This window comes from Protopterus annectens, chromosome 14.part0, assembly GCF_019279795.1.
Source record: "Protopterus annectens isolate FY-2018-M chromosome 14.part0, PAN1.0, whole genome shotgun sequence".
NCBI lineage: Eukaryota > Metazoa > Chordata > Ceratodontiformes > Protopteridae > Protopterus > Protopterus annectens.
This window is the reverse complement of record NC_056748.1, coordinates 366,316,013-366,343,357: the sequence shown is the minus strand read 5'-3', so window position 1 is coordinate 366,343,357 and position 27,345 is coordinate 366,316,013. Positions and strand designations below refer to the sequence as shown.

The 27,345-nt window shown below is 42.3% G+C and overlaps 1 protein-coding gene and 1 pseudogene across 3 annotated transcripts in view; both read right to left on the bottom strand.

Moving 5' to 3' along the window:
- ECD (ecdysoneless cell cycle regulator) overlaps nt 1-27,345 on the bottom strand; it is a 984,622-nt gene that overhangs the window by 549,458 nt on the left and 407,819 nt on the right. The gene's annotated exons all lie outside the window — the stretch shown is intronic.
- LOC122788993 lies at nt 21,171-22,266 on the bottom strand (annotated as a pseudogene).

Genomic DNA, 27,345 nt, shown 5'->3' with positions numbered 1-27,345 from the left:
GATGATGAGATTGCTCAGTTATAGACAAAGATCCAGAATCCTTTGGTCTGGAATGAAGGCTTTCATTCTGTTTGTTCTGATCTTGCATCCCAGGAAAACCAGGTCTTGAGTGGGGTTCAGGTGAAACTTTTTGTTGTTTATGGTAAACCCTAATTGATTTAGGGTGGATACCACCTATTGTAGGTGGAGTAGAAGGATTTGGCGGTCCTGATGAAGAATTAGCAGGTTGTCTAGATATGGGTATATTTGTATACCCTGTGTTCTGCAGTGAACAATGACAGGTGCTAGACACTTTGTGAACACTCGAGGAGCAGTGGAAAGTCCAAAGGACAACGCAGAGAATCATAAATGCCAGGAAACTATTGCAAAGCATAGGAATTTCCTGTAATCTGGATGTATAGGAATGTGAAGGTAGGCATCCTTCAAATAGTACAGTTTTGTACCTACCATAAATGTAGATGTCCGAACTGGATAGCATCTGCAGTCATAACAACTGGGTTGTCCTGTCGTCAGGCAGCCCTTCGGTCGGCCGGATTCCAAAGTCTGGGTCCGGCTTCGGCTGATGTCGCACTTCACCCGACGTCATCTCTGCTGGTCTTCGGGTATAAAGGCATCAGCCAACGCCATTTTCCTCAGTGTTTCTTGCCCCAGATGCCAGTTGCCCTCTTGGAAGGCTAAATTTTGGATAAATGCCAATGTTTCCAAAAAGATAGAAGGCAAACACAAAAATAAGCATGTATGTACATATATACAAACAAATACACCATAAGAGACTACCCTCCCCAGCTAGCTATTAGGAGGATAAATACCCTAGGAGTACCACAGAGGGGAAGGAGGGAGGGTAATCCTGACTGCAGATGCTATCCAGTTCGGACATCTACATTTATGGTAGGTACAAAACTGTACTATGTCCTTCATGGATGCATCTGCAGTCATAACAACTGGGTAGAATACCATAGCCAACTAGGGAGGAGGATGATAAAATTATGGTGTGGTTAGGATCCCTTGCAATACAGCAGTGGCAAACCCTGCTCGGGATCTAGAATATAGAGGTAAATTGTAATGCTTGGCAAATGTATGCACGGAGGTCCAAGTAGCCGCCTCAATAATGTCCTTGGTTGCCACTCCTCGTAAGAAAGCTGTGGTAGTGGCTGTAGCCCTTGTAGAATGAGGCCTTATGTTCTGTGGAATTGGTTTTCCATGGAAGGAGTAACAAAATCTTATGCAATTTCCTATCCATTTGGAGATTGTCTGTTTGGAAATTGCTTTTCCTTCCCTCCCTGTTGCATAGGCTACCAAAAGCTGGTCAGTTTTTCTGTTACTTTTGGTTCTGTCCAGGTAGTAGCGTAGCTGTCTATGTACGTCCAGGGTATGCAGCATTCTTTCCCCTCTGTTTTGTGGATTGGAGAAGAAGGTAGGTAGGTGGATTGCCTGGTTTAAAGACACTCTGGATACCACCTTAGGCATAAATGTAGGATTAGTTCTCATGGACACCCTATCTTTATGGAAGATTAGGAAGGGTTGTACTGCCATTAAGGCCTGTAGTTCCGAAACCCTCCTTGCTGAGGTAATTGCCAGTAGGAAAGCAGTTTTCCATGATAGGTGCTGTAGATCTGCTGTTGCTGCTGGTTCGAACGGCGGGAGTGTCAACTTTTCTAGCACAAAGTTCAAGTCCCATGCTGGCAATGGTGGTTTCCTTGGAGGTTTTACATTCTTGATCCCTCTGAGGAACTGCCTGAGTAGAGGATGTGAAAAGACAGGTGGATCAAAGCTGTATTCTGCTGAAATAGCTGATGCATGTATCTTGATGGAGGAATAGGACAGGCCTGTATGTAAAAGCTCTGCCAAATACTCCAGAATGTTTGCAATATCTATATTGGACACATCTTTTCCTCTTTCAGTACTCCAAATGACAAACCTTTTCCATTTTCCTGCATAGTTCCTTCTTGTTGAAGGTCTGCGGGCTTCAAGGATAATGTCTTTAACCCTTTGGGAAAGATCTGGCTTAGTTGCTGCTATGTGATGTTCCAGGCAGTCAGCTGCAAAGTTTTTAGGTTTGGATGCATGATGCTGTAGTTGTTCTGGGTTAACATCAAAGGCATCAGGGTATTGACCACATTTTCTCGAGACATGCTCCTCAGCAGTGGGTACCAGTGTTGTTTCGCCAGTTCGAGCTATCAGGATTATCCTTGGACGTTCCTCTTTGATTTTCAGTAATACCTTGTGTATCAAGGGAAGAGGTGGAAATGCATATGCTGTCAGACCTGTCCAGCTGAAGGAAAGAGAATCCACCTTCCATGCAAGTGGGTGGAATGTCCTTGTGCAGAATTTTTGAGCTGGTGATTGAGAGGGAAAGCGAATAGATCTATTTGTGGCATTCCCCATTTCTTTGTGATGGTCTTGAAGATGTCTGGGTGTAGCATCCATTCGTGAGCATCCGAGGTGGTTCTGCTTAACATGTCTGCTAGGGTGTTCTCTTTTCCCGGTACAAATATTGCCTGTAACTGGATGTTGTAGCTGAGAGCCAGATTCCAAAGGTCCAAAGTCATTCTGCATAGGGGGTATGAATGAGTGCCTCCCTGTTTGTTGATGTACCACATGACTGTGGTGTTGTCTGTCCTTATCATCAAATGGCCTTCTTTGAGGAATGGTCTGAATTTTTGGATTGCCAGTTTTACTGCCAGCATTTCTTTTTGGTTTATGTGCAGGTGCAGCTGGTCCTGAGTCCACAATCATTGTACGCATTTGTCCAGCATGTGCGCCCCCCATCCTAGGTCTGAGGCGTCTGTTGTGATGGCTTGGCTTGTTCGAAACTTGTGGAAGGGTAGGCCTGGGTTTGACTGGCATGCTTGGGCCCACCAGAGGAATTCCTGTTTTAGGCATGGGATTAATGGTATTTCTGCTTCTAGGCTGCGCCTGTGTTGAGACCATAAATTCTTTAGGTACCACTGAAGTTTTCTCATATGCAGTCTGGCATGTGGGACCAAGATTATGCATGATGCCATGAAGCCCAAGGCCTGCAGAACTTTTCTTGCTGTTAGTTTGTTCTGTCTTGTTAATGCCAAGAAGTAAAGAGGGAGTTCTTTTGTTTTTCTGTAGTTAGGAATGCCATTTGTTTTACTGTGTCCAGTTCAGCCAAGAATGTTCTTGTCTGGGATGGTATCAGCCTTGACTTTTGTAAGTTGACTGTGTATCCCAGAGCTTGTAGCAAGTAAATGACCCTTTGTAAATCTGTTGTCAGCTTGCTTTTGTTGTCCGCTTGTAGCAGGCAGTCGTCCAGGTATGGATAAATTTGGATTCCCTGTAGTCTGCAGTGAGCGATTACTGATGCCAGGCATTTTGTGAATACTCTGGGCGCAGTAGATAAGCCAAAGGGCAATGCTGAGAATTGATAATGCTCTGATCCTGCAAGAACTCTGAGGTATCTTCTGCAATTGGGTCGAATGGGGACGTGCAGGTATGCCTCCTTGAGATCTAGAGTTACCAGCCAACACTCCTTGCCCAGCATGGGAAGAAGTTGCTGTAGGGTCAGCATTTTGAATTTTGGGACAATGATATATGTGTTTAAGATGGACAGGTCGAGAATAGGTCTCCAACTTTTCTCTTTTCTTGGTACTAGGAAGAGTCTGGAGTAGAATCCTTTGCCCTGTTCTGTTATTGGTACTCTTTCCACAGCTCTCATCTTGGATAACTTTGTTATCTGCTGTAGAGCTTCTATCTTTTGATTTGGAGGCAGGTTTGGCATTCCTCTTTTTACTGGCAAGGTGTGGAAGTGGAACCGTAGCCTTGGTCTATGGTTTGCAAAATCCACTTGTCTTTTGTGATATAGTGCCAATTTTTCGAAAATAAGGCTAACTTTCCGCCTAATGGTGCTGCTATTTGCTCCCTGGTAGGCGGAGTTAGAGTCAAGTCACTGTGATTGTCCTGTTGCAGTGGCAGTGGTTGTGTCTGTGCCTCTGTTATTACCTTGCCACTGTCGTCCTCTGTAGGCACCTCCTCTGGATTGATTTCTGCCTCTGGATCGTCTGTTTCTGCCCCTTTGGGATCTTGTGGAGTCAGGAAAGGACCAATTTTGGCAGGCCAGTTCCTGCTAAACCTTGGGGCTGAACCTGTAAGAAATCTTTAACTGTCTGTACAGATTTTGCCTTTTCTTCCATTTTCTTCATTACCTGCTGGGCAGGTGTACCAAATAAACTGGCCTTATCCATGGGAGCATCTAATAGCTTTGCTTTAACATGATCCGGTAAGACCTGTTCTTTCAGCCATGCATGTCTTCTTATCACTGTGCCAGTCATGGCTGATCTAAATGAAGCCTCCAGTGCATCATAGCCACATTTTAAGGAATGGTTACTAACCTGCTGTATGTTATTTACCATTTCTAATACATATTTCTTGTCTAAAGATTCATCAGAGGATACTTTCTTAGTTAACTGATCAAGCATAAACTCTTGGTATTGGATCATGTGAAATTGACAGTTTAAAGCTCTAGCTGAGAGAGTAGCAGAGGTGTAAACTTTTTTCCCCCATCTGTCTAAAGACCTGGATTCCCTTTCTGAAGGAATAGGGTTTTTTGCTGTGGTCGAGGCTACTGCCTTAGGCCCCTGGGAAATAGTTTCGGGTCTGCCAGTGGGGCCTTGTATAGGTGGTGATGAGTGTCAGGTACCCTGTAATATCTATCAGGTTTGGCAGGGGCAGGAGGTAAAGAATCAGGAGCAGTGCAGACATCATTAAATGCGTCATCCACAACAGGTAAAACAGGAGGTATAGCTAAGGGCCTATGTTGTGGTAAGTGTAGGAAGGTCCTAAGCCTTTTTCTTGAGTCTGAGAAATCTTGTCCCTGCCATTGGAATTGTTCTCTCATGGCATGCAAGGTTTCCCCAAAGGAAAATTCCTCTGGTGGAGAGGCAGCTGGAATGGGTTCTTCAGCATCGGAATCTTCATATGTAGAAAAAGGGTCCTCTGGCTGTTCTGAAATGTCAGAGTCATCCGCAGAAGCCTCAGAGGACACTGGCTCGGGGGGCTCTGTCCTAGGTCTCTTTTCAGGGGGCTGAGAGGCCCTGTCTGGGTGAGATTGGGATCCCCTAATTAAGGATATTAAATCTTCTGCCAGAGTAAGCATTTGTGAACTAGAAGTGGGCCTGTGTGAGGGAGGTTTAACAGGCACTGACTTGGCAGATTTGGCTGCTTTGGCCCTGGCAAAGGCCTTGATAGACATGGCTGCAGGGGGTCTAGCAGCACCACGTGCTGGGGTAGAGACATCCAAAGGGATGGTGTCTGATAAATCAGTAGAAACCACGGTTGTAGGCAAAATTTCTGAGGCCGATTCAGGTAAGGTAGCAGGAGCCTCAGTAGTAGCCATGGATTCGACTGGAGATTGACCAGTTTTCTCGGTTTCGGCCGAAACCGAGACACTCGCGGCTTGCTTCACCGTGGTTTCGGCCGAAACCGCGGACCGCGAGTGTCGGTCTTTTTCCTTGCGCTTGTTAATAATCAGGACACTCGGAAGATGCGACAGCATAATATACCCAAAGTCTGAGCCGAAAAACTGTTCAGCAAACTCCGACCGCCTTTAGCGTCGGTTGAAGGAAGCGCAGGCGAACAGGCTGCTACGTCGTGGTCTGGGCCTAAGCAAGGCAAACAGTAAGAGTGGAAATCTTTATGAGGTATTTGTTTCCCACAAGTTAAACAGTTATTGACTTTTTCTGACATCGGCTGAGGCAAGAAAGAGTCCCCAACGGGTACTTAGCTTTTAGAAGTCTTCAAGTAGTATTCGGTAGTAGTAATCTCTGGATCTGACCGACCGGCACATGCGAACAGCTTCTGCTTGGCCACGCGGCAAGAAAGACTGAGGAAAATGGCGTCGGCTGATGCCTTTATACCCGAAGACCAGCAGAGATGATGTCGGGTGAAGTGCGACATCAGCCGAAGCCGGACCCAGACTTTGGAATCCGGCCGACCGAAGGGCTGCCTGATGACAGGACAACCCAGTTGTTATGACTGCAGATGCATCCATGAAGGACATCCAGGGTTACCATGAAAGCCTGTGTTGGTATGAGTGGTAGGAGCATGGGTAAGCTAATCATTTTGAAGCTGGGTACCTTGAAAAAACAGGTTTAGGAAAGATAAATCCAGACTTGGCCTCCATGAGCCATCTTTCCTTGGTACCAGAAACATTCTGGAGTGAAAGCCTTTGTTTCTTTGTGGGGAAGGTACCTGTTCTATGGTGCCTGAGCTAGCAGTTGTTGAATGATGAGTGGGAAAAGCTGAGCTTGGTTTGCAGGAGGTTGAGGAATTCCCTGAAAGGGGTGGTAACATCCACCAAGTCATGAAGTATCCCCTCTAAATGATGGAGAGGACCCAGTGTTCTGATGTAATTCTCCACCAGGAGGAGAGGGTGAGCTGAAGGGATAGGGGGTGTTTGGGTCTAATAGTTGTAAGTCATAGTGGAGATGGTCTGGTTTGATCAGACTGACTCTGAAAGGGGGTGATCGGAGGGTTGGTAGGAAACCTGGGAGTAGAGTTTTTCCTAGGTTACCTTTGTCCCTTTGGCTGAAGAGCTGAATGCGAGGCCTGTCTACTAACAAAAGAAGGTCTTTGTGGGTAGTTTCTGTGATATCTGGGGATAGGAGACACCAGTAAATGTTTTAGGTTTTGAAGTTCTTTTCCCTTTTCTTGAAGGGATTTGATAAGTTCTGCTGAAGTCTGTCCAAATAGGGCTTTACTGTCCAGTGGGGCATCAAGCAATTTAGTTTCTACATCCATAGGGAGTGGCTGTAGTCTCACCCAGGAATATTGCCTCAGCACTGAGCCTGATGCAGCAGATTTAAAAGAGGCTTTCACAGCATCATAACTGCACTTGGAGTGCCTATTCGCTTGAGATGCTGTGGAAAGTAGGGCGTTAAGTTGGGCTTTAATGGAAGAGTCAGGAGTCTCAGAGAGTAGGGCAGAAGCCTTGGTAATGGTGTCCAGGACATACCTAGCCATGTGTGTTTGGTAGGTGAGAGCTCTTATTGCCAGAGTAGAGGAGGTATACACTTTCTTCCCTAGTCTGTCCAGGAATTTGCTGTCTTTATCAGTAGGGTAGAGAATAGCAGAAGTAACTGTCCGGATATTTTATCAGCAGAGATTGCAATAACTTCTGGGTCTGCTGGAGGGTTTTAAAAAAGAATTGGGTCTCCTGAGGGACCTTATAAAAATGGCCAGGATGTTTTGAGGCTGGTGGTTGCGAGTCTGTGGTATGTGAAGCGGACAAGAAGGCATCTTGGAAGGCAGGTAGCAAAGGGGGCACAGCAGAAGAGGATGGTTGTTCCATTTGCACTAGGTCAAAGTACCTTTTCTTGGTGTCAGAAACTTCTGAGGCCTGCCATTTAAAATGTTCCCTTATGAGGAAGATTGCATCTCCAAAGATGAATTCTTCCTCAGGGGACTTGGGAGTGATATGATCCTCCTCCTCTGGGGTAAGAAAATCCTTGGGAGATTCTATTTGTGATCCATATGTAATAGATTCCTCTGAGGAAGAGTAGTCTTCCAATGATACCTCTAAAGGAGGTCCTGAAGGAGTAGCAGGTGGTGGTTGTTGTGTCTGTAAGGCCTGGAATGCCTTAAAAAGACTCCGTGAAAAAAACTTCTCATCCAGGAACTGGTTGAGGGGCTCAGGATGTTTTAATTTTTGTTTTCTCTTCAAGGGGGTAGCCTGCTGAGAAAGAATGGGAGATGACGTCTGGGTGGATGGAAGTGTAGGAGTAGGGCCTTCCAACTGAATAAGCTGTGGTTCCCCTCCACCATCATGGTCTGATGGCTGATTAGCCTCAGCGGATGTACTTAAAGTTTCCACCATCCCAGCTTCCATTGAGTTTCCCAGGCCTGGTTTGGAAATGGAGGTCTGAGAAGATCCCGGGCTTTCATCAGCCTCAAGAATCTGTTCAGACGCCTGAGGTGCAGCATGGGAATTTGGCCTGATTTTCTTGTCCTACTTCCACGGCGGCTCATTGGATGGGCCTACTCCGCCTTCCATACCAAGCATGAGACGTCAGAGCCTTTGGTTTTCTAAATGCAGTTTTAATGTGGCCAGATGGCTTCGAAGTGTTTTAGGGACAAAGGATTTGCAAATGGGGCAGGACACATGGTTGTGGGCCTCGCCTAAGCAAAACACGCACTTTTGTGCATGCCCTTGTGAGGAATTTGTCTCCCACAAGCACACTTTCCCTTTCTAGTGGACATGTATGTCTTAGCAGCTAGCAAAAGACAAAGAAAACCCAACAGGGTACTTATCTGTAGTGGTAGATTGAAGCGGTTGTCTGATCTGTAGCAGCTGCTTGTATTGGTCATCTGAGAAAGTATAGTTGTGTATACTTAACATAAATGTAGATGTTCGAGTGTATTCACTGCTGCAGTCATTACATTTGAGTAATCTGCTGGCAGGTTGCCCTCAGTCGCCCTTTTTAACAAAGTCTTGGGTCCTGCGTCAGTTGCTGTCCCTTCTTCCATGACGTCAGGTCGTCAGGGGTAAAAAACATGCAGACGATGCCATTACATCAGTTTTTCTTGCCCCAGATTTCAGGTGCCCCCCAAATGGGGAGAAAAAAAAAATTATATATATATATATATATATATATATATACACGTAATTAAAAAAACACTAAAAATATATCTCCAAACAAAAGCAAATACACCAAAAAGGCTTTTTAGCATAGTAAAAGAAAGTAGAGGTATAGTAAGAGAAAAACAGGTGGCTGGAGGGAGGGTAACTAGGACTGCAACAGTGAATACACTCGAACATCTACATTTATGGCAAGTGTACACAACTGTACTATGTTCTTTGTGTTTCACTGTTGCAGTCATTACATTTGGGTAGATTCCAAAAGCTATGGTTGGAAGGATGGATTTATACAGCATTAGGACCAGCTATAAGGCCCTGCAGGACAGCAGTGGCAAAGCCAGCTCTGGATTTAGACAAGAAAGGTAAATGGTAATGTTTGGTGAACATATGAATTGAGCTCCAAGTAGCAGCTTCTAGAATGTCTCTGGTAGGAACACCTCTGAGAAAGGCTGCAGAAATAGATGCAGCCCTGGTGGAATGAGATCTGATCCCCTGGGGGATAGTTTTACCATGGTGCATATAGTAGAAACAAATGCAATGGCTTATCTATTTGGAAATAGTCTGCTTTGAAATAGCCTTTCCCTCTGCTCCTGCAGCAAATGCCACCAGTAGTTGTTCTGATTTTCTTATAGATTTTGTCCTAAGTAAAATCTAAGTTGGCTGTGTACATCCAACGAATGCAGAATCCGCTCCCCCTTGTTCTGTGGATTGGGAAAGAAAGTTGGCAAATGAATGGTCTGATTAAGAGCCACAATGGATACCACCTTAGGCATGAAGGATGGATTAGTCCTGAGAGACACCCTGTCCACATGAAAAATAATGAAAGGCTCCACTGCCATAAGAGCCTGTAATTCTGAAATCCTTCTAGCTGAAGTGACTGCTAAAAGGAAAGCTGTTTTCCAGGAGAGAAATTTTAAGTCTGCAGCAGCAGCTGGCTCAAAAGGAGGGAGAGTGAGTTTTTCCAATACAAAATTGAGGTCCCAGGCAGGGGTTGGAGCTCTCTTGGATGGGGTTAAGTTTTTGGCCCCTCTGAGATACTGCTTTAGCAGAGGTTGAGAGAAGAGGGGAGATTGTGTGTTGTAATGAACTGAAATGGCTGAGGCATGGATTTTTATGGAAGAAAAGGACAGGCCCTTATGAAGCATCTCAGTTAAGTATTGTAAAATCTGAGGAATATTGGGCACTGCTGTGCTTATTCCTTGTGATTGATTCCAGGCACAGAATCTTTTCCATTTGTCCACATAAGATTTTCTAGTACTAGGCCTTGTCGCTTCCAAAATTACATCCATCACAGATGTGCTGAGGGATGCTAAGGGTGAATTTAGGTGATTAGCCACGCTGCAAGATTCAAAGTTTGAAGATGAGTGAGATGAATTTGGTTGTTCTGCTGAGGCAGTAAGTAAGGTGTCTGAGCCAGATGCCACTGTGGAAGGTGTGACACATTGCGCATGAGTGGGTACCTGTGCTGGCGAGGCCAGTCTGGAGCAATCAGAATCATTTTTGGTTTGTCCTGTTTACCTTTCAGTAGAACTTTGGAGAGCAGAGGCAGAGGGGGAGAAGCATAGACTGATAGGTTTTTCCAGCTGAATGATGGAGCATCCACTTTCTAGGCTTTTTTGTGATGAGTTCATGTGCTGAATTTGTCCAACTGATCGTTCTGGGGTGAGGCAAAAAGATCTATGTCTGGACTCCCCCATTTGCATGTCAACATGTTGAAAATCCGTGGTTCCAGTTTCCATTCGTGTGAGTCCATGAGATTTCTGCTTAGTTCATCTGCCAGAGTATTCAGCTTTCCTGGCAGGAACTGAGCTTGTAGTTGTATTTGGTAGGTCAAGGCCGTGTTCCACAATGCCATGGCTAGTCTGCAAAGGGAGTAGGAGTGTGTACCCCCCCTGCTTGTTTATGTACCACATAACTGTGGTGTTGTCTGTCTTTATCATTAATTGTCCTGGATGAAGGTAGTCCTTGAAGGCTGTCAGTGCATTCTGTACAGCTAGCATCTCTTTCTCAATGATACGAAGATGCATTTGAAATGGGCTCCATTTGCCCTGAATGCACTTCCTTGCCAGATGAGCCCCCCAAGCATAGTCTGATGAGTCTGTTGTTAGGGTTTGGGCGGCAGGGGGTATAGTGAATGGCAGTTCCCTTGTTTTGGTGGCAGGCCTCTGCCCACCATAGGAACTCTAGTTGCAGGCAAGGTATGATAGGAATCATTGTTTCCAGGCTGTGACAATGTTGACTCCATAAACATTTTAAGCACCACTGAAGTTTCCTCATATGCAGTCTTGCATATAGAATTAGAAGAATGCAGGAGGCCATGACCCCAAGAATTGCAGAATTTGTCTTGCAGATAGCAGGGTTTTTGTGGCCACCTGTTTGAAGTATGTTACCAAATGAATTTGCTTTTCTGGCATAAGGTAAGCCATCTGGGCAGTTGTATTCCAGCTTGCACCCAGGAATGTAATTTTTTGAGAGGGTACCAGCTGTGATTTCTTTTAGTTTATGGTGTACCCTAGACAAGTTAGCACCCTTTTTACAAACGCCAGATGCTTTAGAAGAATGTCCTTGTTTTCTGCCTGAATTAGACAATCGTCCAGGTATGGATATATTTGAATATTTATTTGCCTGCAAAATGTAATTACTGGAGCCAGGCACTTTGTGAAGACCATGGGTGCAGTAGATAAGCCAAAGGGCAGTGCAGAGAACTGATAATGCAAGTAGCCTGCTTTGAAGCGGAGGTATCTTCTGCAAGATTCCCTGATTGGGATATGCAGGTAAGCCTCTTTTAAGTCTAGAGTTGCCAACCAGGCATCTTTGCCTAGCATAGAAAGTAACTGTTGAAGAGTCAGCATCTTGAATTTTGAAATGTCCAGAAATGTGTTTAGAGTAGATAAGTCCAGAATTGGATGCCATGGTTTGTCTTTTCTGGGTACCAGGAAAAGTCTTGAAAAGAAACCTTGTCCCTTCTCCTCTTCTGGTACTGGTTGAATAGCCCCCATGTTCATGAGGGACAGTACTTGTTTCTGGGCCTCTGCCCACTGATTTGGGGGCAGGTCTGGCCATCCGTTTGGGATTGGCAATGTGTGGAAATGAAATCTGTATCCCTGGGATACTATATTTAAAACCCATTTGTCCTGGGTTATAAGTTGCCAGTTTCTTGCATGAAGTTTTCCCCCCAAAGGGGCGGCTAAGAGGTAAGTGCTTGGTAAGTGTAGAGGGAAGTCCTTGAGACTGTTTACCATAGAGAGGTGCGTTGTTGTTTCCAGATTTGGAGGTGGAGGCACCCCATTGTTTTGTTCTAAAAGTCCCTTGTGACTGAAACCTGGATCCTTTGGAACGTCTGGGTTTGACTTGAGTGGCTCTCGAAGGAACTGGAAAGGGCCAGTGCCTATTAAATCTTGGAGGTTGCACTTGTAAGAAATCTTTCACAGTTTGCATAGATTTAGCTTTATCTTCTTCAGCCTTATTACCAAAGAGTCGGTACTGTTGTAAAGGAGCATCCGACAATTTTTCTTTAGCATGATCAGGCAGAGTTTGCTCTTTGAGCCAAGCAAGCCTTCTTAGCACAGACCCAGTTACAGCAGCCCTGCAAGAGGCCTCCAAAGAATCAAAACCACATTGCAAAGTATGTTTTCCAACTTGTTCAGCTGAATGCAATAAATCCTGTAAATCTTTATTTTCCACACAGTCAGAAATTAACATCATTTTCTGTTTAAGCAATCCCATGATATGTTGTTAATATTTAAGCATATGAAATTGACAGTTTAAAGCCCTGATTGCCAAGGTTGCAGAAGTGTAAACCTTCTTACCCCATCTATCCAGTGCCCTGGAATCTCTATCAGAAGGGGTATGTTTTTTAGCAGTAGAGGCCTTAATGCCCTTGGGACCCTGAGAAATGGTTTCAGGATCTGCAATAGGATTATTTAAAAGGAATTTGTGGGAGTCAGGAACCCTGTAGTATCTGTCTGGCTTACAAGGAGCCAGAGGCAGAGAATCAGGAGCCATACTAGATTTTGAAAAATCATCAACAATGTCTAGAACAGGAGGTATAGCCAAAGGCCTATGCTGAAGAGGAAGAAGAAAATCCCTAAGTCTCTTTTTAGATTCAGAAAAATCCTGAGTTTCCCGGTGGAAATGTTCCCTTAAGGTATGTAAAGTTTCCCCAAAAGAAAAATCCTCAGGGGGAGAAGAAGGAATGGAATCTTCTGCATCAGAGTCCTCATAAGTAGGTATAGACAAATCCTGTTCATTAGAAGAGTCACAAGAAATAGAATCCTGTACAGAAGATTCATAATCAAAGTCTTGCCTAGGCCTCTTAGAAGGAGGGGATTGGCTACCCCTGATCAGAGTAAATAAATCTTCAGCCATTTTGATCATTTGTTTTTTTAGGCATAGGGGCCTGCACATGTGGCCCAGGTGTCGGTTTTTTAGACATGGTTTTAGATTTTGGCCTTAGTTTTGAAGATGGCGTCGGTCTAATATACAAATCTGTAGGCTTGAAAACACCCTCAGAAGCCAGTGCCTGCACAGCGGCTCTGGACCCATCTAAGGTAGAGACATCCGCGGGTTCCATAATTGAAGCATCTCGCGGCATACCGGACTCCGAATGGGTCTCAGTAGAGGCCTGTGAATTAGAAGTGGCGGGTATCAGGGGCTGCGAAAGTACTGGTGAACTGGCGACTGGCTTAGGAGAAGCGTCGTCGTCAGTTTTGGACCTCGATGGCCTGTCTCTGTCTTTTTCTTTGCGTTTTTTAGGTATTCCGGTAGTCGGATTGCTAACTGACGACATTTCTGGATAATTAAATCGTGAGCCAAAATATTTAGAAGCAAAAATATACCGACGTTTAATAGTGTGTTGATTAAATTTAGCACAAAACAGACAGCAAGGTATGTTGTGGTCAGGGCCTAGGCAAGGAATACAGTACAAATGAAAATCATTATGAGGTATTTGCATCCCACAAGTAATGCAATTATTAACTTTTAATGACATCGGTAAGGAGCAAGAAAAAGTTTCCCCAATGGGATACTTAGCTTTTTAGTTGAAGACTTTGGTTCTGAAATTTGAAAACGAAAATTTCTGGAGTCGGCCAACCGGCACTTGCGAACTGCTTCTGCTTCGGGCACCATGCAGCAAGTAAGACTGATGTAATGGCAATGACTGCCTGTTTTATACCCCTGACGACCTGACGTCATGGAAGGGACAGCAACCAATGCAGGACCCAAGAATTTGCTAATCAGGCCGACTGAGAGCAACCTGCCAGCAGATTACCCAAATGTAATGACTGCAACAGTGAAACACGAAGAACATCTAGCGATCTGCTTTCTGAACTGGCAAACAGGAGTCCAACGTTCACTGTGGCAGAAAAATTCTGAAGATGGTCCTTGCAGACATCACTTTTATAGCCTATGTCGGTTTATGGCTCTGACAGAGGACATCACACATACCCTCCTGAACCAAAGAGTTTGGTATACTGGCCGGATGTCGGTGCTGCAAGCAGCCACCTCCCTACTGTAATGAATACTGCAACATGAGAATAGAAGGACATCTACAGGATTTGATCAGAGGAGGTTAGAAAAGATTGGGAAGAAAATTGAATAAGCAATTCACAAGGAAACAACAGGATGACATATGTATGGCTCCAAGAATGCAGCAAAGTCTTGATGATTTAAGATTTTTGTCCCTCATATTCTGCTGAATATCCATCCTGAAATGTTTTCTTTATTGAAGTCCTTTCCAAATGCATCTCTTGGTAGCATTGCTATTTACATTCTGCATTTGATAATATAATTGGGCATTTTCCCTTTTAATCTATGCCTGCAAGATCATTCACATTCCATGAAAATATGGAAAGCGTCGCCATTATGGCAAGAAAGACATTATTGCCACCTATTACATATGGCATCTTTTTTAAAATGTCTATTTCCAGCTTTTGCGATACATGTACCCACTAGTGTTAATCCTTTATAACACACACGCAGAACACTCCCATAACCTCTTAACTTGATACAAACATACAAATATGTACAGCTTCAAATTATAAGGTTTATCCCTCCTGATAGGAGCATCTGACCCTAACAGACAGCTGCTAATACAGGCCTTAATTAACCTGAAATTTAGGTTATCCACACAAAGATGCATATTGCTGCCTGGGCTTCTACTTAAACTGTCTGTTCTATTTTTTAATCTTTGTTCCCATCTCAGATGTGAAAACAGCTTATGCTTTCACAAAACAGTAACATTTAACTTCTAAGAAACCAGTGTTAAGGCTTTTTATTGCCCTATTATCAGCTTGCCTCCATGGAAATATAAGAGAAAAATGTAGTCATCTGCTGCACTCTGACAGACATGCTGAAACATTTATTACTAAAGGAAAACTTATTACATTCAGTGTTCTCATATTTACTTGTTTCCATTTATAAATTATTAGATTAACTCATTCACTCCAGAGCAGCTCAGAAAAAGCTGCCTGCTTAATTCCACCATAGGAACAACAGTGCAGCCTGAGCTCATTTTCAGAAAATCCATTTGTAATACCATGCAGAAAACAAATGTTCATAACTCTAATTATAAGAGTTAGACTAAAAATGTAAATGCAAAAGTTGTTAAGCAGACACTGACCTTTTTAACAGTGTAAATGTTGATAGTGCATATCAAAGTCATTATTAAATATATGGCAAGGAATGTTGATATTGTGCATATTTTTTACCTTTTTGGAACAAGAAAGCACAATATTTTGGTCAATGTACCATCCAGACCCATACAATTTGAATTTAATTTGTTAGTATGAATGTCAGCTTTAAAATGATACCTTAACCAGTAATGTGTGATGCTCCTTTCTTGAGATATTCACAGAAATATGATTACTATATTATTTCTCATAATTGACAAACAAGGCATAATATCTCATCACCTGTAACAGACAGAGCCTACATATCAGTGTAGAAGTTGTGCATCTGAATGTTAGCTTCAAAATGATGCATCATTTGTGTGATCACCATGCTCCATTGCAAAGATATGGGCATAATAATGAGAAGTATTGTAAATGTATAATTTTCATAATCGTACAAGACTAAACAAACTGTGATATCTGTACATGTGTACAGTGCACAGACACAGTTCTTTTACCATGTTGAAAGGAGTAACACTGTCATCAAAAGGAGGTATTGCTTGGCACACTGACATGTTCCTTTGCAAAGTTATCTACCATAATATGAAAGAAATCATAATTTCCATAACCTAAGTCCAAAACAAACTTTGATATCTGCACATGAGTACAACATACAGGAACCATTCTTTTACCATGTTAGAACTATCAATGATGTCTTCAAAATGAGGTATTACTTAGCACATTCAGATGCTCCCTTGCAAGGTTATTTACCAAAATATGAAAAAGAATCATAATTTCCATAACCTAAGTCTGAAACAAACTTTGATATCTGCACATGTGTACAACATACAAGCACAATTATTTTACCATGTTGGAACCAACAATATTGTCTTCAAAATGAGATATCACTTGGCACACTGACATGCTCCCTTGCAAAGTTATTTACCAAAATATGAAAAAAATCATAATTTCCATAACCTAAGTCCAAAACAAACTTTGATATCTGCACATGAGTACAACATACAGGCACCATTATTTTACCAAGTTAGAACTATCAATACTATCTTCAAAATGAGGTATTACTTAGCACATTCAGATTCTCCCTTGCAAAGTTATTTACCAAAATATGAAAAAAAATCATAATTTCCATGTAGACACATATGACTATAAATATACACATTCTTGGTGTAGCCAACATACTGCTGAATGGGTACTTGTAAACAGAAAAAGCAAGGTAAGGACAGCCACTCCACTAATGAACCCAGGACAAGCATGGGACTTCAGTGGCAGGCAAGGCCATCTGATCTGTCCGACAGCTATGCTGGCTACCCACTCAGACAGCTGATATCACTAGTCTCATGACCTCCTTCAGTGTCAGTAGTCTGCCTTACCTATTCCTCTTCTCTTTATGTGTCCATTCAGCAATGAACCTAAGCCATCAAATTCTGCATTACTAAGTCCTTCCTGTCATATAAACTCTACACATGCCTGATAAAAGTAGAACAAATGAAAGATTGCAGGATGGTTACTGACATATTCGACTGTACGTGGTAGCACTCTCCTGAACCAGTTGTTCTTTCTCAGCATCTTTTCACACAATTCATAATAGAGTTTTACATACCATACTGGTCCTACTTGGTCATGGGTGTTTTCCATTCTTCTCACAAGCTGCATGTTGCCAAACCTGCATAGGTCTCCTCATGCCATTGTGGAGGTCAGTCAGGAAAGTACAGTTCTGTACACTTACCATAAATGTAGATGTTTGAGTGTATTCACTATTGCAGTCATTACATTTGGGGTAATCTGCTGGCAGGTTGCCCTCAGTCAGCTTGAATAACAAAGTCTTGGGTCCTGCGTCGGTTGCTGTCTCCTCTTCTGACATCAGGTCATCAGGGGTAGAAAACATGCAACAGACGCCATTTTAATCAGTTTTTCTTGCCCCAGATGTCAGGTGCCCCCAAATGAGGAGCAAAATTATATGTATAAACAGTAAATATATAAATGCACCGTAGAAACAAAAAATTAACCTTCAACTAAAAGCAAATACACCACAAAGGCTTTTGAGTATAGTGAAGGAAAGAAAAGGTATAGAAAAGGGGGCTGGTGGGTGGGTAACTCGGACTGCAACAGTGAATACACTTGAACATCTACATTTATGGTAAGTGTACACAACTGTACTATGTTTTTCGTGTTTCACTGTTGCAGTCATTACATTTGGGTAGAATTCCAAAGCTATGGATGGGAGGATGGAACTAAACAGCATTAAGAGCAGCTATAAGGCACTGCAGGACTGCAGTGGCAAAGCCTGCCCTGGATTTAGAGAAGAGAGGTAAATGATAACGCTTTGTGAATGTATGAACTGAGCTACAACTAGCAGCTTCTAGAATGTCTCTGGTAGGGACCCTTCTGAGAAAAGCTGCTGAAGTAGAGGCAGCCCTGGTGGAATGGGATCTGATCCCCTTGGGCACAGGTTTACCATGGTGCAAGTAGCAGAAATGAATGCAATGACTTATCCATTTAGAACTAGTCTGCTTTGATATAGCCTTCCCCTCTGATCCTGCAGCAAATGCTACCAGTAGTTGCTCAGACTTTCTTAGAGATTTTGTCCTGTTTAAGCAGAATCTTAGTTGTCTGTGTAGATCCAATGAATGCAGAATCTGCTCCCCCTTGTTCTGCAGATTTGGGAAAAATTTGGCAAGTGAATGGTCTGGTTAAGAGCCACACTGGTTAATATCTTAGGCATAAAAGAAGGATTGGTCCTGAGGGCCACTCTGTCCGGGTAAAAAATAATGAAAGGCTGCATTGCCATGAGAGTCTGCAGTTCTGAAACCCTTATAGCTGAAGTGATTGCCAAAAGAAAAGCTGTCTTCCAAGAAAGAAATGTTATATCCGCAGTAGCTGCTGGTTCAAAAGGAGGCAGGGTGAGTTTTTCCAGCACAAAATTGAGGTCCCATGCAGGAGTTGGCACTCTCCTGGGAGGCCTTACATTTTTGGCCCCTCTGAGATACTGTTTTAGCAGTGGGTGAGAAAAGAGGGGGGGGGGGCTCTGTGTTGTAATGAGCCGAGATAGCAGAAGCATGGATTTTATTTGAAGAAAAAGATAGGTTCTTGTCAAGCATCTCAGTTAAGTATTGTAAAATCTGTGGAACATTGGGCTTTGCTGTGTCTATTCCTTGTGCTTGGTTCCAAGCACAGAATCTCTTCCATTTATCAGCATAAGATTTTCTAGTGCTAGGCCTTCTGGCTTCCAAAATGACATCCATCACAGGTTTACTGAGAGATGTGGTTTGAATAATTAGTTGATTAGCCGTGCTGCAAGATTCAGATTTTGGAGCTGAGTGTGCAGAATTTGATAGTTCTGCTGAGACAATAGATGAGGTGTCTGAGGCAAGTATCACGGAGGAAGGTGTGACATATTCCTTAGAAGCGGGTACCAGTGTTGGCGAGGCCAGTCCGGAACAATCAGAATCATTTTTGTTTTTTCCTGTCTGACTTTTAGTAAGACCTTGGAGAGTAGAGGCAGAGGGGCAAAGGTTTTTCCAGCTGAAGGATAGAGCATCCACTTTCCATGCTTTTTTGTGATGAGTTCTTGTGCAGAATTTGTCCAACTGATAGTTTTGGGGAGAGGCAAATAGATCTATGTCTGGGCTTTCCCCATTTCTATGTTAACATGCTGAAGATTTGTGGATCCAGTTTCCATTTGTGTGGATCCATAAGATTTCTGCTTAGGTGATCTGCCAGACAGTGGCGGCTGGTGACTTCAAATCAAAGAGGGGCTGCAGATAACAGGCGAATGGGTGGGGTCAATGGGAATGGGTGTGGCCAACTAGAAAGGGGAGGAGCTTTGCTCAAAACCACAAAAACTGTAACTTTAATTAAATACGCTGCCCTGGGTGCCAAACCATCATTATGACAGTCCAATCAAAACAAAATGAAGTGTAGAAGAAAAAAAAAATATTTCAGTGCATTAGCTACATGACAGCTTACTTAATACCTAAATGGAAACAAAAAGGTTGTGAGGCATGAAAAAATAAATTACTTTTTAAATACATTACTGGAATGCCAGTCAAAATCAAGTATAAGAAAAACAAGCAGCACTCAGCTCAAACCACTTCTCCTTGCACTTCAGTTCTAATTACAATTTATATTCGGCTTTATTAAAGTACCAAGTAACATGCTGAAAGTAGCAATCTCTGTGATACCCCCACTTGTAAAAATGTTTCTTATCCTAAAAAGACCTGCTGCCTGACAACTATCTACTTGTTTCATGGGGAAAACATGATCAAAGTAAAAAATGAAAAGTAAACAAAGAAACAAGCTCAAGATACACTGCTTAAAGAATTACTGTACAGGTAATGGACCACACATGATAGATTGGCATTCTGTTTGGTTTACAAGTAAAGCCTGCAAAGATGACTACAATGAGCTTCTTAAAATAATGTAATCCTCTCCTTTATTACAAATACTGTCATATACATTTCAATACCTAAGGATTATACATTATCTAGTTATATAAGTATTCTCTGCATGACAACAACAGAAAGGCTTTCAATGTTGGCAATTCTTTAACAGTATGCTTATTAAAGCTTACTTGCATCTTACAATCTCAGACAAGCTTACCTGATGGTCATTAAAGCATTGCTACTTAAATGCAGAGCAACAGGCACTTTCTGAGTAATAATAAGCATAAATCAACAGTATAAAAATATGACAGAAACCAGAACATTCTGCAAAATCAAGGACAGAATAAAAGTACCACTTGTGTCTACCTTGGATGGGGGGATACTCTGCACATTTACACTGTATAACTGCTCCTTGCCTTGCTTGGACACATCCAGAGTCACTACATGGGGGAGAGGGGTGCAACAAGTTTGTCACAATTTATAATGTCTCTGGCTGACTATGATGGCCCTGACACATTTGTCATACCTCTCAACCTCAGAACAAGAAATATGGACAGAGCCATACACAGAACAAACCTAAGCAGCATTTGGAGGCAAAAATATAAAGTGCATGCCACATCCCAACAAACCTAAGCAGCATTTGGAGGCAAAAATATAAAGTGCATGCCGCATCCCAATCCGTGTATTTATTCCACTCTGGCACAGATAAGCATACTGTGGACACCTATGACTGATGCTCCAGATCAGTTATCAAGTACAATTTATAATCATATTCAGGAAAGTATTCATGTTGCAATGGCTTATGCAGCAAAGATGAACATTAGCACATTTTCTTGTTGAGTCTGGGGCATCATCAGCACTAAGTACCAAATGAAGAACCAAATAAGCAAAAACAATAAAAAAAAATTACCTGACACACAATGCAATTTGTTATTTAATACATTTAGGGGCAGGGAAATGTAACAAATGCTTCCACAGATCTTTGGCAAACATCGCACGTTGATGTTGATTATAGCCAATACAGTGCACATCCAACATAACACAACAATTTACCCTTCAGAGTTAAAATAAGCATAAAAAACTGCGATTCTACACAGCTGCTCAACATCAATCACAGCTATCTTAAGCCACATGTTATTACTGATATTAATCATTATTTAAGGCTTTGTTTTTCATTTCTTGCCATTCGCCCAGACGTTCACACTACTTATCCTTTTGGCAAGGGCTAGAATAACCTTTCTAAACCATTTGACTATGAAATACCACCTTTAAGCTGCAAACCTTGTGTTACCTTAAAACTGCAATGCAGCTGGCACTTCTGGGGAGCAATAACATTGCTTAGTGGCTACCAATGTCCACTGCAAAGAAACACCCTTTTAGAATTTTGTTTCTTTTTCTTTCTCTGCTATGCTGTATCCTTGGTAAAAATGTAAAAGGTGGTAGTTCTTGTCCAAACAGTTCAGACAGCTTCATCAAGTTCTAGTTGGTGTTATGTGCAGCTGTTCGAGGACGGACTAGCGTATCTGACGGATTAGGAATGGGATCAGAAAACATGTTTCCTTATGGTTTAATATTGACCCACAAACACCCTATTAAAGTCCCAAAAATACATGTATTTACAATTACATAAAGTTTTCTTCCTGTTTCTGTAAGTAACATTGACAGAGTCAAACCACCTAAAATAAGCACAGATGGTAAAGTCTTCCTGAAACTCAGTTTGGATACATGGCCTTCCCCGGGAAATCTGTTTCTTTTGTTCTTATCTTCTGCACTGTAGAACTCAGTTAACAACTTATCTTTGATTTCAAAGCGTTCATGCAGCCACCGTCTCAAAAACATCTGCTCTTTTGGAATATCCTTTAAATCAACACGCCAAGTAAATGTGCACTTTTGGGCACTCATTACATAAAAATTCTAGCATGGATGGTGCTAATTTTCTCTGTCCTCTGTTGTCTACTGTTCCTTCATATGCTACTGTTACATCATATATAGCATCTATATGATCCTTCATTGAGTCAATGGCAACATGAGTTGCCTTTACACGAGGTGTTAATACATGCTGTAAAACTGCAAGACCTTCTTTCTTTGCAAATGCTCGACTTGCTTCAATGACTTGGGGTCGTTTAGGATTGTAACGGGTTCCTTCTGGAAAAATCACAAGGTACACTGGAGCCCCATTTTTGCTCTGGGTGATAAGTTTGTTTCTCATGGCTTCTTCATTAAACTTGGCACTTCATTTTACATAAATTCCGCCATGCTGGGAAAAATACCATCCGTAGAGAGGAAGCCATTTCAGGCCATCTTTCAAAACGTAATGCCCATGTCCAAGAGCATTCTGCCTGATTGCAAGCATGTCTGCAATAATCCAATCAACTGTGCATTGATGGTTTGACAAATATATCATGCTTTCTTTCTTTCTTGGCAATTCTCCATAAATGATCACCTCCACTCCTGTATAGTTCTCAAAGAAAAATAGGACCATGCTCTGGAAGATTATGTATAAATGATCGTCCAAACGATGATAAAAACGAGCTGGAAGAAAAGTCGAAATAACCCGCCAGATAAACCAGGACAGTAGATAAACAGGTGCTGCACCTAACATCACAGCTACTGGCAGCCAGTACCTCAGATAAGCGTGGACCATAACAGACAACATTGTCTTAAACGGGTTATAGAACCAGGCTACACACAAATTACAGTTCCAAAAGTAAACGGAAAAAACCCCCTGAAAATATATAGTAGCAGCTAGCGACCTTAAGTTAATCTAAATGGAGATGCCCCCACCAGAAATATGTAAATGAAGATAAACCAGAGTTGTCAGTAACATACGGCACAGCCTGTCTCAGTTGCCAAGGTGAACTGCAAAACCAGCAAATGTTCCTTTTAGTAACTCCACTGCTTACGTGCATACATTTCCACTATGTACAAAACAGTGTCATTACACTGCCACTAGTGTTACAGCAAGAATTATCTTAATCTTTTATTTGTTTTCCCTCCAAAGTACTTCCCCTATGAATTTATGATTACTGTACACATTTGCTTAAAGATAAAGAGAAAGCAGGATGTCAACATTTTTATGTTTTATTTTGATGGCAATTAAAATGTATATAGTACTGCTACATATTAATGCATAAAGCAGAGAAATCATGTTTTGTATTTATGTGAAATAATTCCTAGATAAACAATGACAATTGACACATACCACCAAGAAGAAAACTCTCTGCACTCTGTTCTTCTAACTTCTTCTACTACTTCTTCAGTTCTTCTTCAGAACAGCTATTAGATGACAACATATAGGCCGCCAAAAAAAAAAAAAAAAAAATAGAAATCCAATGGCAAATCGCCGTAAGTGATAAATCCTTCACTGTTCACTTTACTGTGTCTGTGATTGACTCACGAATCAGTCCACAACCAAAATTGTTTGATTCTCGCTCTTTTCCCAGCACATAAAGCCCGGGAAGAGAGCAACAACCAATCAGCAGCCATTTAGCCCAAGCACGTCAAGTACGTGCCTGCGGACGTCGCAGTCCGAACCCCTTCCAATTCTATGGAACCGCATAGACTGCTGGGCATCACACTGATGCCTTAATTTGCTCACTGGGCTGCAGCAGAAACAAAAAAAAAAATCTTTATTTAAAACCGCCGCAACCCAAGGTGGTCAAAGTGTGCATGCGCATATTCGCTGACGCTGAAGCAGGAACTTGAAAGACGAGTCCGACTCGGAGTAGAACTACTACAACAACAAAAAAAAATAAAATAATAAACACAAAAAAGTACTTTTTTCTTTTTTTTGCTGAGGGGGCTGCAGTCCGGCAGTCCGATGCCACGAGCCGCCCCTGCTGCCAGAGTATTTTGCCTTCCTGGCAGGAATTGAGCTTGAAGATGTATTTGGTAAGTCAAGGCTGTGTTCCACAAGGCCATGGCTAGTCTGCAAAGGGGGTAGGAATGGGTACCTCCCCTGCTTGTTTATGTACCACATAACTGTGGTGTTGTCCGCCTTTATCAGTAGTTGTCCTGGATGAAGTAAGTCCTTGAAGGCTGTCAGAGCATTCTGAAAAGCTAGCATTTCTTTCTGGTTGATATGTAGATGCATTTGGTTTGGGCTCCATTTGCCCTGAATGCATCTACCTGCCAGGTGGGCCCCCCCAAGCATAGTCTGATGCATTTGTAGTTAGGGTTTGGGTGGCAGAGGTAGAGTGAATGACAGTCCCTTGTTTTGGTGACATGTCTCTGCCCACAAAAGAAACTCCTGTTGTAGGCAGGGAATGAGAGGAATCATTGTTTCCAGGCTGTGACAATGTTGACTCCATAAGCTTTTTAGGTACCACTGAAGTTTCCTCATATGCAGTCTCGCATATGGAATTAGTAGAATGCAGGATGCCATGAACCTCAAAGTCTGCAGAATTTGTCTTGCAGATAACTGGGTTTTTGTTGCCATTTGTTTGCAGTATATTGTCAATTGCATTTGTTTATCTGGCGTGAGGTAAGCCATCTGGGCAGTTGTATTCAAGCTTGCAATCAGGAATGTAATTATTTGAGAGGGTACCAGTTGTGATTTCTTTTCGTTTATGGTGTACCCTAGGCATGCTAGAAGCCTTTTTACAAATGCCGGATGTTGAAGAAGAGTGTCCTTGTCCTCTGCCTGAATGAGACAATCGTACAGATAAGGATAAATTTGAATGTTTCTTTGTCTGCAGAATGCAATTACTGGTGCCAGGCACTTTGTAAAGACCCTGGGTGCAGTAGATAAGCCAAAGGGCAGTGCAGAGAATTGGTAATGCAAAAAAACTGCTTTGAAGTGGAGGTATCTTCTGCAAGATTCACTTATTGGGATATGCAGGTATGTCTCTTAAGTCTAGAGTTACCAACCAGGTATTCTTGCCTAGCATAGGCAGTAGCTGTTATAAAGTCAGCATTTTGAATTTTGGAATGTCCAGGAACGTGTTCAGAATCGATAAATCCAGTATTGGATGCCATGATTTGTCTTTTCTGGGTACCAGGAAAAGTCTTAAATAAAATCCTTGTCCTTTTTCCTTTTCTGGTACCAGCTGAATAGCCCCCATAACCATGAGGGAAATTACTTGTTTCTGAACCTCTGCCCACTGGTTTTGTGGCAGATCTGGTCATCCGTTTGGAACTGGCAAAGTATGGAAATGAAATCTGTACCCCTGTGATACTATGTTTAATACCCACTTGTCCTGGGTAATTAATCGCCAATTTTGAACATAAAGTGCTAGTTTTTCCCCTAAGGGGGTTACCAAAAGATAAGTGCTTGGAGATGGCAGAGGAAGGTCATTGAGACTACTTACTGTAGGGTTGTGCTTTACCACCTCCAGATTTGGAGGTGGAGGCACCACATTGCTTTGACCTGTAAGATCCCTGCAATTGATATCTGGTGCCTTTTGAGCGCCTGGGTTTGCCCTGAGTGGCACTGTTGAACACAGGAAAGGACCAATTCTTAGTAGGCCAATGGCTACTGAACCTGGGTGGCTGCACTTGCAAGAAATCTTTTACAGTTTGCATAGATTTAGCTTTGTCTTCCATTTTCTATCATGCTATAAACAGGCATCCAACAATTTAGCTTTAACATGATCAGGCAGTATTTGCTTCTTGAGCCAGTCATGCCTTCTTATCACAGATCCAGTTATGGCGGCCCTGCAAGAGGCCTCCAAGGAATCAAAACCACATTGCAAAGTATGCTTTTCAACCTGTTCTGCTGAATGCAATAAATCCTGTAACTCTATTTTCCACACAATCAGAAATTAACATAGTTTTCTGTTTCAGTAAGCCCATAACATGCTGTTGATATTTAAGCATATGAAACTGGCAGTTTAAAGCCCTGAATGCCAAGGTTGCAGACGTATAAACCTTCTTACCCCATCTATCCAGCGGCCTGGAATCTCTATCAGAAGGGGTAGGATTTTTGGCTGTAGAAGCCTTAGCACCCTTGGGACCCTGAGAAATAGTCTCAGGATCAGCAGCAGGATTTTTAAAAAGAAATTTGTGAGAGTCAGGAACCCTGTAATATCTGTCTGGCTTACTAGCAGCTGGAGGCAGGGAATCAGGAGCCATGCTTGATTCCGAGAACACATCATCAACAATGTCTAATACAGGAAGAATTGCCAAAGGCCTACGCTGAGGAAGAAGGAGGAAATCCCTAAGCCTCTTTTTTGATTCGGAGAAGTCCTGACTCTCCCAGTGAAAATGTTCCCTTAAAGTATGCAAAGTCTCTCCAAAAGAGTAATCCTCAGGAGGAGATGCAGATGGGAAGGATTCCCCTGCATCACAATCCTCATAATGTGGAATAGAAAATTCCTGATCGGAAGAGGAATCAGAAGAAATAGAAACCCAATCTGAAGATTCATAATCAGTGCTTGACCTAGGCCTCTTAGCGGGGGGGGGGGGGTTGGGAACCCCTGATCAAGGTAATTAAATCCTCAGCCATTTTGATCATTTATTTTGTAGGCATAGGGCAGGAGCACATGGCTCGTACGTCAGTTTTTTAGACATAGAAGTCGTTTTTGACCTTGTTTTTGTTGATGGCATCGGTTTAATATAAAAATGTTGAGACCTGAAAACACCCTCAGAAGCCGGTGCCTACTCAGCGGCTCCAGACCCATCTAAGGGAGAGACATCCGTGGGTTCAATACTTTGCGAATCTCGCAGCATACCGGACTCTGAATGGGTCTAAGTAAAGGCCTGCGACTCAAAAGTAGCGGGTATCAGGGGCTGCGAAAGCGCCTCACTGAGTACCGGCAAACTGGCGACTGGCTTAGGAGAAGCTTCGTCGTTGGTTTTGGACCTCGATGGTCAGTCTCTGTCTTTTTCCTTGCGTTTTTTGTGAATTCTGGTAGCCGGATTGCTAACCGACGACATTTCAGGGTAGTTAAATCTTGAACCAAAATATTTAGAAGCAAAAATATACCGACGCTTAATAGTGCGTTGGTTAAATTTAGCACAAAATCGACAGCAAGGCACGTTGTGATCAGGGCCTAGGCAAGGAATACAGTACAAATGAAAATCCTTATTAGGTATTTGCTTCCCACAAGTAACGCAATTATTAACTTTTACTGACATTGGTAAGGAGCAAGAAAGAGTTTCCTCAACGGGGTACTTAACTTTAGTTTGAAGACTTTGGTTCTGAAACTCGAAAACGAAAATTTCAGGAGTCGGCCGACCGGCACTTGCGAACTGCTTCTGCTTTGGGTACCACGCGTGCTTGTGTATATGTAAATATGTGCAAGTACAGTATGTACACACACACACACACACACACACATATATATATATATATATATATACATACATATATAGATATATATATATATATATACATATATATATATATATATATATATATATATATATACACATATATATATACACATATATATATATATATATATATATATGCACGCACGTACACGGGTTTTGGAGGGTAGGTTGTTGATGGAGAATGAGGGGGTGGGTTGCAAAGACTCCAAGCAAATAAAAAACACAATCTGGTTTGTGCATTCATCAATGTGATAACAATTTCTACTTATGTGAATAACAGTGTCAGTTGCTGAGAGTTTTACCTGAAAAGTGATAATGACTCAGTGCTATATTGTAACTGCACCTACTGTTAACGTGATAATGACCTGTATTTCATTAGTGCAAAGTTATGCAGGCTCAGACAGAGGTGATAACTGCTGCACATAATCTGTTGCGTAGGCATTCATTATACCTATTATAT